The 17,611-nt window shown below is 46.0% G+C and overlaps 1 protein-coding gene across 2 annotated transcripts in view; it reads left to right on the top strand.

Moving 5' to 3' along the window:
- KMO (kynurenine 3-monooxygenase) overlaps positions 1-17,611 on the top strand; it is a 106,561-nt gene that overhangs the window by 66,168 nt on the left and 22,782 nt on the right. The window lies entirely within an intron of this gene.

The following is a 17,611-nucleotide window of genomic DNA, read 5'->3' as shown; positions in this document are numbered from 1 at the left end:
GTTAATTTCACTGTCTAGGTACATAAACATACATGTATCTACATTAAATTTCACCTGCCATGTGTCAGCTCAATTTGCCATTTTGTCTAAATCTTCCTGTAGCAAGTTACTATCAGGGGTCAGTGAATTACTTCAATCCAGTGGAATAGCTTTAATTTACTTGGAAATTAATAAAGGAATCATGAAGGAACGAGGCATTCAATTGCACCAATTAACACTCCTATGGCATTCTGAAAACAAACAACCTCCAATTCCCTTAAGCAGTATTGAAAATATTTAGAGATTGGTGCTCTAAACATGGGCTTATTCAGTGTCTGTGGTAGTGTTCCTAAATATAGGTTTTGATAAGAAACGGAGCTTCAATACATTGAAAGAACAAATATCGGGATTATCAACTAGAACAAGGTGGGCTCAGCACCCGCTAGTAATATTCTTCAACCAAGTTAAAATCTCATATCCGAGTAAAGTGCCCCCTTGAGATGTATCACTAGCTCTCATTTAAAAGCGCATACCTGTAAGATGATATAACTCCATAACATGTGCAGGAATAGAAGCAGTAATAGAAGTTGTTGAGGGTTTGTCACTATGGTTAAGTTTGAAATTCTGATCCACTGAATCTGTTTAGTTTAGCACTACTCTGCCCAAAGGTGCGGAGTATAACAAGGCGGATTGTCTTTGCCAGGGACCCCTTCAAGGAGGTATGGACTTTGCAGTCTCTGCCTTGCAGGTTACGGCCCTCTGAGTGAGTACTATACGAGACCCATTAGAAGAATGAAGAATAAGATAGCAGGCGGCTGAAGGGTACCACTGAACAGCAAACTGAAGAGTCATTGGAACAGCAAGCTGCACATAGGAGGTGATAATCAAAGGAGAGGATCGTACACAGCTAGCAGGTAACAGTACAAGTAATGCCGAGGAGCACCAGGACCAATTTCTTGCACTTCCAAGGAAATGCACACAAAGAACAAGCACCTGGCTGCAGTGTCAGGTGCCTTAAATATCCTGTGGAGGAGAGGGAGCCAATTACAGCAGAGAAGCTTGGTTCTAAAAGAAATCGGGTCTGCACATGCAGAGACCCGAATCCAAGATGAAGGCTGCCATTGGGAGATTGCGGTGCTCAGTGCCGAAGGAGAGCCCTGCATGGAGCGGGTAAGTATGCCGGGACCTGACTGCGGGCCTCGCGTGTGACAGTGTTTTAAAGACTAATCTAGTTTTCACAAAAACAATCTAGTCTTAAAGCTGCAGTACCACCTTCGGTAACATTTTCCTAATGTGGTCCCTCCCATCAACCAGAGAGCCAAGGGCTGATACATGCAGCCATTGTTCCCTGTGCTCTGTTGCTTCTGAAATACAGAAGCAGCAAAGTTTAAATTCAAATATTTTGATTGTGGCTTGTGATTGTTCCTCACATACACACACTCCCTCTTTTCACAAATGGAGGGTCAACCTTAGGAAAATGTTTTCGTAGATGGTAATGCAGCTTTAAGACCTGATTATTATTTTTTTCCTATCAAAAGTGGTGTAAACATTCCATTTAAATAAAGCTATCTTGCTGTTATGCACGTTTTGTTGCTATCCAATAACGATTGTCGAATCTCGATTTGTGTTTCTAACGCACAAATATTTATTCTCAATAAGTAGCAGTATAATTCAAGCGAAATAATAGTAAGTACAGCCGTTACTTATCGCAGGCGCCCTGGATCCAGTGAACAGTCATTCTGTCCTGAAGTCTGTGGACAAGATGTCTGAACACTAGATGAAAAGCTCCTGCTTACATGCAAACAGAAATACAGTGAAACAATGCAGATGGTATGGCTTGCTTCTATTGGTCCAGGTTTCAGGAAGGTCCAGGGGGTTGCAGATCGTAGGCTGGTTCAATCTAAGGAATCCAAAGGTGGGGGTCATCTCTCCAGGGGATGAGCTCTGTTCTTCCCGCCAAAACTCCAATTACAACCAGTCCATTAGCATTTTACAGTCAGCATCATATTAAAGGTTTATTCCCTAACATCAATAACTAGAGTATGCAATGTGCGATCTCTTTCCTGAATGCACCGAACAGCTGCTGATGTAAAGGGGATTAAAATGATATCAGACATGACACCTTTCCTTTAACCTGAACCATATGTATCACTAATATGCATATAGCTTATAATATTACACATAAACACTACTATATTTCAACATAAATAACTATGTGTTGCAACTACGATTAATGTGTAGTATTTACAAATGTGTGTATTGGTGCGAATGTATACAAAAGTGTAAAAACTGTTATTGGCACGTGTTGCGGCTGGATACGCCGTGGCGTGCTCTACGCATAATTTCAGGCAAAGACAATCAAGTTTGCTCGATATTAATTGAAATGACTTTATCCAATTTGCTGACTTCGACATTGCTATCAGGCTTCTGTCTGGGCCCAAAGGTATTAGCTCATATTTTTTATCAAAACATTTAAGCCTGCATCCCAGTGTCAAGGGATATAATGAGGTGCCCTTGATGCTGGGATGCAGGCTTAAATGTTTTGATCAAAATATGCACCAATACATAATGTTCTCATTTTGCTAGATACACATAGATATGCAGTGTTAAGGATAAGCACTAACAAGAAAAAAACATTTCAGTAAGTACAAATATTTTTTTTTTTCATTTTGTCTTCTAACCTTCAACTACTGCTCTTCCCATGAACATAACTTTACTCCTAGACCTTTGTCCTTTGAAGCTCATCCTTTAAAATAATTATGTTATGACTGAAGTCAAACTCACTGCTGTGTAATTGCCTGGTTCCAATTTTTGGCCCTTTTTTTAAAGTTGGTGGAAAACAGATATGGTTCCAATCTTGTGGCACTGACCCTGCAATAAGTGATCATAAAAATATGAAAAAGCGGGCAATCAGTTACTGAACTTGTTTCTTTTGTACATTTGGGCAGATACATCCTGGGCTTTTTTTATTTTAACTCTTTTTTTGGTGTAACAGCATCTCTGTAACAAACTTCAGCAGTATTATCAAGATCACCAGCAATAGACAATCAAATCTACTGCAGGTTTTAGAGATAGTTTCTATAAAGACCTTGCCTAGTTACCTGTCACAGACTTTCAGTGCTTTGTCATCCAGATTGAGATGTAAAAGGGAAGGACTGTTGATCTTGAGTGTTGGCAGGGGTAGGTGGTGTTGTTGCTGATTCTATTGTCTGCATTTGTACTGATAGGAGAGGTTAATATAGGCTTAGGTGTCATCAAAGGTGACTTTTGCACCTGTTATAGGATTCTGTGTTCCACCATAAAAATGATACAATGCCTTTGATCTTATTAATAACTAATCTCTTTAATTATTGGGCTATAATGCAATTTGCGACTTTTTTCGCTATGTTAGTTACCTCGAATAACACGCACCCGTGACATCGCAGATGTACTTTAGAGGCATTATTTTGCGCAAGCTTTTTGAGCTTTCGCCTCGTACCATGCCAACCATAAACAAGGAATCCCAGTTGTTCTGCTTACGCATCCCAACTAGAAATCCGTAAGAGCGACTTATGCAATTCTGCTGTTTGACAAGGCTTTATACCGCCTAAGTATCACACATCTATTGACCTCCACGTCAGATAGCCCACCCATTATGTGTTAATCGCTAAATAAATACCAATCTATCATTTACTTCAATATGCTGCATTATTCTAATAAATAAGAATTCTTCTTTGTTAGAAGTTGATGATCTAATAGGTCCACTTATAAATAGAGGTAAAAATGTAATTTTTCGGAAATCAAAAAAGTTGAAAGAGCGATTAGCTCTTAGTTTTTTCGATCGATATAGCAGGACTTAGGTCTCTTCTATTTTAACGGTATCTAGATGGCTTGTAATTAGGCCCAGCAGTTTTTACCGTTATGGTAAAAATAAATGCGTGACTTGTAAGTCTACGGATCATAAATGTACCACCTTTTCCTTATATCAATCTGGTGAGAAACTTTCTATTATTAGTACGTTAGATTGTCAGTCCAAGTTTGTGGTATATTTGATAAATTGTGAATGTGGTGGCCAATATGTGGGAAGCACAATTAGGACTTTAAACGTGCGCATTACAGAGCACCGACAAAATATTCAGATATCTGTTTGATATCTGTGCAGATCGGGCATATATGATGTTTATGAATCTTAGTTGCCTTATCTATTCTGTATTCTAGAGTATATAAGATGCAGGCAGATACAGAGAGATATGGTTTAAGCTTAAGAATATAGAGACGTTATTGCAGTAGAAAATTTACAGTGTAATGTTGCAATGTGAGCTGTAGACTCCAGGGGCCTGATTCATTAAGGAACTTAAGAAAACTTACTCAAATTCTTGCCTAAGGTTCCTGGACAAAACCATGATACAATGCAAGGGGTGCAAATTAGAGATGTCCACTGACCCCCGTGTTTTGGTTTTGGTTTTGGATCCCTATGTTTTTCCAAAATCCCTATTTTTTAATTTTAATATTTTTTTTGCTAAAATCACATAATTTTGCTTTCTTTCTTCCCTACATTATTATTAACCTCAATAACACTAGTTTCAAGTCATTTGCAGTAAATTTGGACCATCTCACAGTTCACAATATTTTCATACACTTTCAAAGAAAGACTGCAGCGACCTGGCTGGATGATAAGCGACAGAGCAATGACTCAAGCACACGGCAGTTTCTAGCACATCTAGGAAACATTGCCACACAGCAGTGTCAGTAAAGAAAAGTGGTGCAAGATGGAATTGTCCTTGGATCATGAAATCAGTTATGATTCATTTGAATCGCTCCACCCCTTCCTTGGATAACTGTGGTGATTCTACAGTTAATACATGGCGACAAGCGCTGACCCCTACCTGGGATGTGTGCATTTATCAGACCAAGACCAATCCAGGGATTTGTGTCATTTCTGAATCTGAACATACATTTTCCTCTAATGCCTTACTGTTTTCTTCCAGCTCTGCTTTTACACGTAAAAGTATTTGGACACCACTTTTGGAATCCAAATGACAAGGTCTTGCTTGGTCATGACTGACCTTACAAGAAGATGCCTCAGTGACAGCTGCAGAACTAGTACTCATAGAAAAAGGCGAAGGCCTCATTCTTTCCTTGCCACTGCGTGTGTAGAATTGCATGTTGGCAATTTTATATTTTTCTGCAGAAAACTTTGCCTGGATTATGGGTCTTTTTTTCCTTGACCAAGGTAAAATGTGTTTTTTTTACATTTTTGTTTCCCTGACTTAAAAACACTATGCACTTTAACATAGGCTTTAGCAGATGACGTAGTGGGATTACTATCATCATGACTGGTACCAGCAGCTGTGAAGAGAGGAGGTGTTTGCTTCAGCTCAAACTTCGAGGAGCCTGCAGGGTACAGTTTTTTGGCTAACCCAGCCTAGATGGAGCCTCCTGGGGCAGCATTCCAGGAGAGTCCCCTGCCTACTGGGCCTGGCCCGAGCCTAGGCCCAGTTTTAGCCAGGATCCATGATAATCAGCTTCCCAGGTTGAGTGGTGCTACTGCTGGTGAAAACGCAGGAAAGGCCCTGGCTTCAACATCTCTGGGTGACAAAACAACAGACAGTGATCAGGATAAAGCTGAAGTTAAAGCTTCTGGCTCTGTGCAGCCTGTGGAAGAAAAGAAACCTGCAGCAAAGGTAACCGCCTGTTTTAAACTTACCACATTAGAGGGAGAGAGTGATTCAGGGGGTGGGCTGGAAGCGCCTGTTTTATCCAGTCAGGGTGGTCAGGAGGTTGAAGCCTTGGTGGATGCCCGGTCAGTGCCTGACTCCAGAGAGTATCTATCCTGGGGAGACAGAGTGGAAATAGAGGATCTGCAGGAATAAGTGCAAAGGGCAGAGACCTCAGTTGCTAGATTGCAACAGAGAATTGCTAAAAATAAGCTAAAGAAAAATAAGTTGTTTACCCATGACAGAGTGGAAATGCAGAGGGCTATTGATGAAATGGCGGATAACCTAAAGTATAAAGAATCTCACCTGGAGGAGTTGCATAAGAGAGTGGCATATTACCAGCAACATGCCAGCAATCCAAGGGAGAGTAGTCCGCTATTAACATCTGCTGATTCTTTTACTACTGATCTGTCCCAAGGTATGATACAGCTGTCTGCGGGTCCTGCATGTGAAGCTGCAAAATGTGTGGATCCTGTCTCTGTAAATACAACCTCACAATCTGCCGCAGTCCCTCTGCCTGCTAATATCCCTGTGGCAGAGATGGAAAATATGGAAGGAGAAAATCCCCCTTATTCATCCATAAGGGCATTGGAAGATGGCGTGACATCGCAGAGTGTGGTCGTGAGTGCAGTATGGTCTGTAGTGGGCCTTACAGTGTCTAAAGTAAAAGAGTCACCTGAAGTCCAAGATGATGGTTTGTCAGCGGCGGCTGGGAGCACTGAAGGGTCTGTAGTTGGCCCTGTTGTACCTCAGTCAGGGGTCACTCCTCTCCCTGGTGGTAAGGTGGTAAAATTGAAAACCCAAGATTGCGGCTTTGGTGCAACTGGAAGTATGGCGCAGTCTGTAGTGGACTCTGTCGCCTCTGTGTCAGCAGCCAACTGTGTCGTACAGCAGGAGGAGACTCAGGTTGATCTTGCAATGAGTGAGTTCTCTTGGAGAAATAATGTCTGCAGCAGCCAGCGTTACCACAGGTGTAAATAAACTGAGTTCAGAGACTGAGGCACCAAGTGTTTTCGGCACTGAGATAAGTGGTGAGAGACCTGCATTTGCTAGTTTACCTAGTGCTGGTACTGTGTCTGTGCAATCAGTCTTTGGGCCTGTTGGTATTGAAAAATTACCCTGTGGAGCTCAGTGCGTAAAAGATATTGCAATTAGTGTGGCTGAATCTGTTTTGGCTCCTGCTATGTCTGTCGCTGCAGCTATGCCTAGGGGTGGGGGTGGGGAGATCTCTGATCCTCCAATTACTTCTTTAGAACCTCAACCTGGGAATTCAGGTGCTGTGGGTAGGCCAGCCCTTGTGTCATATGCTGGGGTATTAACAGGGAAGCGAGTGATGACTCCACAGCCTGTGTTAGGAGTGCCACCAAAACGGTGAAATGTTGTTCAATTAAAATGGATAAGTAAAGAGGCCCCCCCTCCCTCTAGGCCTGATTTTCTTAATCAATTTTTTTTACACTGGGCTTTGTAGCTAGTGATCTGTTTGCTTGCATACACCCTGTAGGCTCCCCAGAGTATGACATTAGTTTTTCCACCTATGGGGGTCTTCAGGCATTCTGGAATATATGTGGTTCTGTTAAAGGGCAGAGTCCCTGGCTAAGATATAGAGCCTACGCAGTTACTATACAAGAGCAGGTTAGCATTACAATACTAGTCCGTAATGAGTCTTTGTCAGTGGCAGATCTGTCCTTTTGGGTTAAACGTTACGCATACCTACATTCACCCTTAAGTAAGGTGCCGGATCCAGAACACCATGTCTGGGGTGGGGCCTGGTCTACGACCGTACGGCTGCAACAGAGTGAGGGGCGTACTCTGCATCTTCCATCTGCAGCCTACATAGGTTGGGATAGGATCCAGTGTTTCTACCCCGGGCAGCCTTGTTTATGCCACTGGTGTGGGTCTTTTCGGCACCTTAGCAATAATGGTACGGAATTAAAGTGTTCTCTGTGTCAGGGGCTAGGGCACACCGCAAGGGATTGTACTGCAATTAAGTGCAACCTTTGTGGTGAAGATGGCCACCCATATATTAGATGCCCACTGGCTGAGCATAATAAAGTTTCTTCAGTTGTAGTTCTCACTGTGACCCCGTCAGTAGTGAGCCCTGTGGTTGAAGAGGGAATAGTCTTGCAATAAAGCATGGAGAATACTCTGGAGCATGTAAGGGAGGAGGCTGTGCAAGGCAGATCTCAGTATAAGGCACATGCCGCTCCCGATCACGTCTGAGTCCGAAATGGAGATGGAGAAAGAGGAATGGACCCTAGTGGGCAAAAATAAAAGGAGGAAGCAGGTGTCCAGCAAATCAGGGGACATTGTGGTTGTAAACCGGTTTCTGGTTATTTCCAGTGAAGAGGAGGAAGAGGGAGAAGTTTATAGGGACATAGAAGGTGATTTTAAACTTAGGCGTAAGCGTCAGAGCAAGAAAGTGAAGAGGTTACCTAATAACCCCCCTCAGTTACAGGTGGAGGAACTCCCTGTTGGTGTAGGGGTTGGATTAGTGGTAGAAGGAGGCAAGGGGAAGAGGCAGCCAGACTACTCGGTGGTTCCTTAAACATCTAGGATGAATCCTGTTCTTGGAGTTGCTCCAGTTCCCTTGATCTTTAACACTAAAATGCCAGGGGAAGTACCCACCCAAGTAGAGACTTCAGAGGTTAGTACTCATTCAGGCATTTCCTTGGGTACAATTGCTGTTCCTAAGCCCCTTCAGGGCTCTGCTGAAGAGGTAGTCCTAGCTAAATCCATCCCCCCTGATAAGGAAGAGTGTGATGGTGGGCCAGGTGTGGTTGACATTTCCAAAAAGAGTGTTGGAGGGAGGACTCAGGTTTCAATGTCTCCTTCATAGGAGTTGAGAAAAGAGCTGGTCTCCTCTGTGGGACACAGCCAAAATAAGTAAAGTGGAACTAAGTGGGCCTACTTCTATAACCTAGAGTGATGGCTCCCCAACCTATTAGATTTGCCACCATTAATGTGGCATCTATAATGTCCGAACGAGCTCGCTACATGGCCTATAGTTTTTTCGACACGCTTGAGGTCAATATTTTTTTTGCAAGAGACTAGGGTAGGTCAACTGTCGGACCTCCACAAAGCCAAGCGTGAGTGGACGTGGGGTCCCTCGTATTGGTTTCTTGCGGCCGAGCTGTAAGGTGGGGTGGCGGCTCTTTTTACCAGCATGGTAACTATGCGGGTTATAGAACTTGAAGTAGATGTATGATTCTGGATGTCACTTTGAAGGGGTTAATTAACATCTATGCCAGTCCGCAATCTAAGTGGGACAGGAAGTGCCTTTTCAGAGAGATAAAGCCTTACCTTTTTACAGCCCAGCAGGTAGTTTTTTGGAGGTGATTTCAACACCATTATTAGGCCCAAAGACAGGGGAGGATCCAATTCTACGCTGGGCTACGATTCCTTTTTTCTAGTTTGCATGGTTAGACAGGCAGGTCTGGTGGATGTGCACGTTCGCCATTCCCCAGATCCCACGGGTTTCACCTTTTTTAGAGGTAGGGGTAGGTCTAGGATAGACATGTTTTTTGTTAAGGAGGGCTCTGTGACTTCGGCACCTGTGCTGAGGCCCAGGGCCGGACTGACCATCTGGCACTTCTGGCAAATGCCAGAAGGGCCGATGGCTGGATGGGCCGGCCCGACACCTCCCATCTTCTTGGTGGCTGGTTCCTTCCCAGGAACCAGCCACCTCTGCTGCGCGCTCCTCCGCTTCCTCCCCCGTTATGCTGTGCAGTTACACTGGTGAGTTTCCTGTTTTTTTGTGTTTTTTTTCTTTACTGAAGGGGGGGTGGGTGCCCGTGATTTTTGGAGGGGGAGGGGGGTCAAGAGTGTGGAAGAGCCATGGGGTGCTGGGAAAGGGGGTGAGAGAGCCAAAGGGGAAGAGGTGCTGTGAGAGAGCCAGGGGGTGCTGGGAGAAGGGGTGAGAGAGCAAGGGGGTGCTGGGAGAAGGGGTGAGAGAGCAAGGGGGTGCTGGGAGAAGGGGTGAGAGAGCCAGGGGGTGCTGGGAGAAGGGGTGAGAGAGCCAGGGGGTGCTGGGAGAGGGTGAGAGAGCCAGGGGGTGCTGGGAGAGGTGGTGAGAGAGCCAGGGGTGCTGGGAGAGGGGGTGAGAGCCAAAGGGGGTGCTGGGAAAGGGGGTGAGAGCCAAAGGGGAAGGGGGTGCTGGGAAAGGGGGTGAGAGCCAAAGGGGAAGGGGATGCTGGGAGAGGGGGTGAGAGAGCCAGGGGGAAGGGGGTGCTGGGAAAGGGGGTGAGAGCCAAAGGGGAAGGGGGTGCTGGGAGAGGGGGTGAGAGAGCCAAAGGGGAAGGGGGTGCTGGGAGAGGGGGTGAGAGAGCCAAAGGGGAAGGGGGTGCTGGGAGAGGGTGTGAGAGAGCCAGGGGGAAGGGGGTGCTTGGAGAGGGGGTGAGAGAGCAGGGGGAAGGGGGTGCTTCTATCCCCCTTAATTTATATATACTGTTATTTAAAATGAATAGAAAATACGCATATCCAATTACTGTAGTAAAACAAAAATATTTTTCTTTGACATTTTGCTGTAGATGGAAATACTTTTAATGCGGCCGTGTGGGTTCAACTGATCATTCAATAGTTTTGTTTTTTTTAGATATATGTTTTATTTCATGTGGAATGATTCATGAAAATTCTGCCATTACAATTTAATTGAAGGAAAAAGGTACCTGTTACCTATATGTGTGTGTAAGTACTCTGTTTGTTGTTGCTATTTTGTGGGAGATTTGAAAAAAGCAAAACATTGTTTCCTACAGTGGCGTCTGTATAATTGGTGGTATTGCTGTAGTATAGGGTGGCGTGCTGGTGGCAATGTTGTAGTGTGTTTGGGGCTTAGTATTGTTAATAAGTATGATAGGGTATTGCTGTAATGTGGGGGGGTGACGCTGGATGCTGTAATGTGGGGGTCATGCTGGACGGTGTAATGTGGGGGTCATGCTGGACGCTGTAATGTGGGCGGGTCATGCTGGACGCTGGAATGTGCGGGGTCATGTTGGACGCTGGAATGTGGGGGGTGATGCCGGTTGCTGGAATGTGGGGGTGATTGATGTAGTATGAGTGTGTGTGGGGGGTTATTTATTGCTGTAATTTGGGTACTAATAATGTATTGTCATGGTAATTATTGATGTAATGAGGGTGATAACAATGTAATGTTGAGGGTCATTAGGAGAAATAAATACCCCCCCACACACACACACTACACCATGTTGTACAGCACCAGCAACGCACACTGCGCCAGCATCAGTGTGCAACAATATAGTGCATAGAGCCCACAACAGGTGGGCCTGTGTGCTTTAAATGCCAGGGCTGATTTTTAGTCCCAGTCCGGCCCTGCTGAGGCCTGTAGAGTTCTCCGATCATGTTTGTCTGTGTGTCAGCTTGAACGCCTCAGAAACCCCTCAGAAAGGCAGGGGCCTGTGGCGCCTAAGCCCTGGGCTCCTAAAGGAGGATGAGATTAGACAGTCCTTTTGGGACTTCTTTAAAAACCCAGGAATCACTTTTGGAAGCAGGTTGGAGTAGGTCAGAGTGATGGAAGGTTTGCAAGTAGCGAACTCAGAACTTTTTCCACCACCTTGTAAGTCACAAAAACTTGGTAAAAATTAATACCTACTCAGCTTTAAGGCGGAAACTTGCTTTCCTGATCTCTGAAAAAGGAAACGGTGGGGAGAGCTCCTGGGTGAAGGCTCGGTTGAAGGAGTGTCAGTATGATCGGTATGCTTCCTTAGTTCTGGAGAGGGATTATGGTCAATACCACTCGCCAGACCCCTACCAGAGCTGTAGGAACTCTATCAATGCTAAGGAGGTGAGAGGACTGTGTGATGAGCGGGGTGTCATTCAAGAGTCTCTGGAGGGCATTCTTGGCATCATTGGCTCTTTCTATTCTGGCCTCCTCTCTGAGAAATCACTTGACAGAGGGAAGATGGAGCAATTTCTGAAGGAAACTCCTGGTGTGAATAACTTGCATGCTGAATTTGACACCCTTGATGGTGATATAACTGTAGATGAGGTCAAGGCTGCCATAGACAGTCTGTCTATGAAGAAGTCCCCAGGACCGGATGGCCTGACATCCAAGTTTTATAAGACCTTTGTTGACATCTTGGCCCCTCGTCTTATGGAAGTGTTTATTGACTGCCTGGGCGAGGGCTTCTCCCTCCTTCCATGAGGACATCTGCCCTTATAATATTGTCCAAGGGATTGGACCAATCCAAGATTGAGAACTGGCACCCCATCGCCCTTCTTTATATGGCTCGCAAGATTTTGTCAAAAGTGCTGTTTAGCAGGTTGATTTAGATTACAGACCTGGTATTTTCTCCTTCTCAGCATTGCACCGTGAAGGGTCGTAGCACCTTTAGTGCTGTCCTTGATGTCCGGGAGGCCGTTGAGTGGTGTTGTCAATTGGATTAGAGTGATTTACAGGCAAGCAGAGAGCTTCCTGCTTGTGAATGGTTGGGTAGGTACTACTTTCACGGTGAGTTCGGGAGTCAGACAGGGATGTGCCCTGAGCCCCCTTTTGTATGTGTTTGCAATCGATCCCTTCATCAGGAGGGTGGAAGACGACACAGTGAGAGGGTGCAGCTGAGCCCGGGGAAGCCGTTGAAAGTGGTGGCTTACGCAGATGATGTCACGATCGTGATTTCTGATGTGAATGAAGCGAAAGACGTGACTGTTCATATCTGTACATATTCTGAGGCCTCAGGGTTCAGAATCAATCAGGATAAGTGTGAAGCTTTCTGGATGGGGGAGGAGGGTCGACATTTCGACCTTCCGGACAGCCTTCACCAGGCGAGCGAGGAGATTAACATTCTTGGTAACCAATTTGGCCCTGGTGATTATGGAAAGCGAAATTGGGAGATTAGGCTGGGAGCAGCTTCCACTAAAGTGGTACACTGTAAAGGATGGCATTTGCCTCTTAGGGAAAGAGTGGACTTGATCAAGACTTACCTGATTCCAGTCTTTTTGTATATCAGTTATGTATGCCTTTTGCCAGAATCTTTATGGGCCTGGGTGAATGTAGTGTTCTTCCAGATGCTTTGCGGTAACAGGCTGAACCTTTTTAAGCGCAGCGTGACCTACAGATCGAGGGGGGAGGGGAGCCTGGCTATGGTAAACCCAGTGCTCTTCTTTATGCTCACCTTTCTTAAATTACATCTGCACAGTCTCATCTTGGACACTCCCCCTCGATGGGTAGAGGGCTTTCGTGCCTGGGTGCATCCATTCCTCAATTCCTGGGTAGAGGGAGGAGCGGTTAAGAGCTTTTGAGGTCCGCATGGTTACCTCCAGGCCTATGTGAAACTGGGTTTGAAGGTGACAAGGAAATGGCAACTGGAGGTGGGAGAGGTCAACAGCTCCTCTAGAAGGGAGTTGGAGAGGAGAGTCTTGCGGCCTAACTTCTGGGAGCCTCTGTCACTGAGGGACTGCCCGGGCAGTGTCTGCTCAGATGGCATAGCTCTGATCACTGATCAAAGGATACCACTGAAGCTCAGGGACATTGCCTGGCGCTCCTTCCACGGGTAGACTATGTTAGAGGAAACCTCTAAGGAAAGGAATGCCGATGATCGTGGCTGCCCATGGGAGGAGGAGGAGACAATGGATCATTTCTTGTTGAGGTGTCCTTTTAACATAGAGGTTTTTGATGGGGTCTCGTGTGTCTTGGGCACCCCTAGTCTTTTGGGGCTTGGTTACCCTGAGTGGGTTTACGGGGCGCTCAAGAGGTTTAGGGCTTTTGATTTGGTCACTCTGTTTTTAGTTACATTAGTGGTTAGGTATTACATGTGGAATGCACAGTGTTTAGTGACAATCCGCAAGAAAGTCCTCCCTTGCAAAGAGGTGGTGGGAGATTTTCTTCACGAGGTTTGGAGGATAAGGGATATGGAGAGGCAACGGATGGATACTGCGAGCTGGGCCAGGCTTAGGTGTGGCTTGAAACCCCTTTAGTGGGTGGCGGAAATCTGGGGCCTCTCCACCTGTTGGTATTTTATTTCTTCACCTCCCAGTAGATTTTGATTGGTTCCTTTTTTTAGTAAGTGCTTGCATATGTCTAGTCATCCTATTTAGTTCCACTATCCTTGTTTTTAGTTTTGGTACAGTTAAAGTTTGCTTTGACATTAAAGTACTGATTTATTATGGTGCATATAACCAGTTTACGTTAGCAATGAAGGCCTATGGACTTTTCTATTTTTATGGACTTTATTTATTATGAGCATGCACTTTTTTATTGGGATATGGGAGGCTTTCATTATTGTAAGATTGTTGAGATATGTATTTTGTTGCAAGTTTTTCTAAATAAATAATCAGCAGCTTCTTGGTGCTCCTGGTCTTCTGTGTACTGCTGTGAATCCATTTTGATAACACAGTAAAATGTGACTGCAGATTAAGAACAATACTGCCAGACCTATTATTTGTATTTCAGCAATGATAATTGGCAATTGAGCTCTCCTCTTTGTATGTGTTATGAATCCCAGTGCATTCACAAAGTGCAACGGAAGTGTAAGGCAAAGTGTCTTTATTCAGGTAAATATATAAGCAAAGATAACTCAAATCTACGGATAACCGGTTCCAAAAGAGACTGTATAGTAAAATGGCAGGAACAAGTATAATAAGTTTACCCCAGTCCAGAAGGCACAAGGCTGTCCAGGAAAGCAGACAGAGTCCAGGGATCATATAGAGACCAGACAAACAAATCCAAATAGCCAGGCAGAGATCAAGCAAATAGGCGAGGTCCAGAAGTCTGTCCAAAAGGTCAGGGCAACAGGAATAACAGCATGGTCCAAGGTACAGGCAAATGATTCGGGGTCTCAGGCAAGCAGGCAAGGTCCAAGGTACAGACAGGGGTCATACACAGAAGTCCAGTCCAGCAGGTATATACCAAATAGCACAGGAGCAGGTTAGCAGCAACCAGGAACAAATGGATGAACTGCTCAGAGCACAGCTAGAGGCAGGTACTTAAAGCAGTGCAACAGGTGCAGTTCTAATTAGCATCAGACAAGAAGATTAACTCCTTCAGGCATGTTGCAGAGTTCAGGAGCAGGACAGCAGCAGCACCTCTGATGGTTTATAGGTACTGCTGCCAGATATAAAACAAAGGCGTCATAACATAGCCCCCCTTTAAGGAGCGGATTCCAGACGCTCCATACATGCTCCCTTCAGGTTTTTCTCCTCTTCTTTTTCTTTTTATAAGATCTTCCTGGAGACACAATTGGGCTCTTCTCTAATGGAGTACAGAGAAGACCCAGTTCTTCAGAAGCAGAAGAATTGTAAAGTTCATCCACTAACTCTCTAGTATCCTCCACAAATTCACTTTCAGAGTCCCAACCTAAAGTCGGGATAGGACCTTTTATTTTATCACCAGATGATGATATGCCCAAAAAGCCAGTCACCAAGGTTGGTGTTTGTTGTGACTGAAGTGGCAAAGCAAAGGTTTTTCCATTCTTGTTAACCTTCTCCCTAGGTGACCTAGACTGTCTGATGGAAGACACATTCATAGAGGTCCATAAGACCTCTATGAATGTGTCTTCCATCAAAGTGCAGGAACTGACGCACAGGCTGGAATGGGCACAGAAAACCGTGATCAGATGACTTGACTGTGGATGGAGTGTACTTCTGACAAACAGCATTAACAAAGTCCATGGTATTATGAATAATGGGGTCATCGGAATTTAGTAATGAGAAGGCCCAGGTTTGTGGCTCCCCTCTAAAACACATAATAATTGAACCCACTTGGTTAAATTGGTCAACAAAATAATCCGGACATTCTTGAAACTGTTTCATGGAAAGTTCGAGTACCGTAACAAACTGTTTGATGTCTCCATCAAAGCAGACTGGAGGCGGATCTGATGACTCGGAAGAGGGTTTTGGGCATTCAGGCTCAATAGCAGTCTCTGGAGAGTACCCAGCTTGTGCAGCAGTCTCTGGAGAGTCCTCAACTGGAACGTCAGAGCAGGAGTCCCCGACTGGGATGGCAAGTTGGGCACACTTGACGGGAAGCCCGTACTGGGCACAGCACTCTGACTGGATTGCACTGTGAGATGCCTCAGAGCAGACAGCACTGTGAGATGCCTCAGAGCAGACAGCACTGTGAGATGCCTCAGAGCAGACAGCACTGTGAGATGCCTCAGAGCAGACAGCACTGTGAGATGCCTCAGAGCAGACAGCACTGTGAGATGCCTCAGAGCAGACAGCACTGTGAGATGCCTCAGAGCAGACAGCACTGTGAGATGCCTCAGAGCAGACAGCACTGTGAGATGCCTCAGAGCAGACAGCACTGTGAGATGCCTCAGAGCAGACAGCACTGTGAGATGCCTCAGAGCAGACAGCACCAAGTGGTAACTCGGGCTGGACCGCATGGACAGGCAACTCGGGCTGGACCGCATGGACAGGCAACTCGGGCTGGACCGCATGGACAGGCAACTCGGGCTGGACCGCATGGACAGGCAACTCGGGCTGGACCGCATGGACAGGCAACTCGGGCTGGACCGCATGGACAGGCAACTCGGGCTGGACCGCATGGACAGGCAACTCGGGCTGGACCGCATAGTCAGGCAACTCGGGCTGGACTGCATGGACAGGGCCCTCTCTGGAACGGGCTGGAGGGACAGGGCCCTCTCTGGAACGGGCTGGAGGGACAAGGTCCTCTCTGGAATGGGCTGGAGGGACAGGGCCCCCCCTGGAGCATTCTGTAAGGGCAGCGCCCCCCCCTGGAGCAGACTGTAAGGGCAGCGCCCCCTCTGGAGCAGACTGTAAGGGCAGCGCCCCCTCTGGAGCAGACTGTAAGGGCAGCGCCCCCTCTGGAGCAGACTGTAAGGGCAGCGCCCCCTCTGGAGCAGACTGTAAGGGCAGCGCCCCCTCTGGAGCTGATGACCCGGGAGTAGAGGCTGCGGACTCAGGACCCGGGAGTAGAGGCAGCGGACTCAGGACCCGGGAGTAGAGGCAGCGGACTCAGGACCCGGGAGTAGAGGCAGCGGACTCAGGACCCGGGAGTAGAGGCAGCGGACTCAGGACCCGGGAGTAGAGGCATAGTTTACCAATCCTTCTGCACCATCGTTCCTCCTCAGTGAGAGGGGGACGCAGGTAGCTTGGTCGTTTAGAATCCCTAATGGTAGGGACCGCTGGCAATACCATAGATGCAGCGCCAATGTCAGAAAAAGTTCTGGGAGGATTTTCTGCAGTCTGAATGCTTTCATTAGAGGAGTTTGTTGCTTTAAAATCAGAATTAGTAGTGAAATTACTTATCACAGCAGCAGGAAGAGTTTTTAGCAGTTCTTGGAGTAAAGTGGATAGTTGTACGATTTGGTAACGGAGCTGAACAATGTCCATTTGCAGCATTTGTAATTGTGGATTTACAGACATGTCTAATAGCCAAACACAGAGTTCAATGCAACAACACTAGGAATTCCAGGACTAAGGCAGAGGGCGTGCAATCAGCAGGCCCAGATTGTATGGTAGTTCATCATGTTATGAATCCCAGTGCATTCACAAAGTGCAACGGAAGTGTAAGGCAAAGTGTCTTTTATTCAGGTAAATATATAAACAAAGATAACTCAAATCCACGGATAACCGGTTCCAAAAGAGACTGTATAGTAAAATGGCAGGAACAAGTATAATAAGTTTACCCCAGTCCAGAAGGCAAGCAATAGGCGAGGTCCAGAAGTCTGTCCAAAAGGTCAGGGCAACAGGCAAAACAGCATGGTCCAAGGTATGGGCAAATGATTCGGGGTCTCAGGCAAGCAGGCAAGGTTTAAGGTACAGGCAGGGGTCATACACAGAAGTTCAGTCCAGCAGGTATATACCAAATAGCACAGGAGCAGGTTAGCAGCAGCCAGGAACAAATGGATGAACTGCTCAGAGCACAGCTAGAGGCAGGTACTTAAAGCAGTGCAACAGTTGCAGTTCTAATTAGCATCAGACAAGAAGATTAACTCCTTCAGCCATGTTGCAGAGTTCAG

This window comes from Mixophyes fleayi, chromosome 3 (genome assembly GCF_038048845.1).
Source record: "Mixophyes fleayi isolate aMixFle1 chromosome 3, aMixFle1.hap1, whole genome shotgun sequence".
NCBI classification, from domain to species: Eukaryota; Metazoa; Chordata; class Amphibia; order Anura; family Limnodynastidae; genus Mixophyes; species Mixophyes fleayi.
The sequence above is the reverse complement of the archived record's forward strand: the minus strand, read 5'-3'. Positions and strand labels throughout refer to the sequence as shown.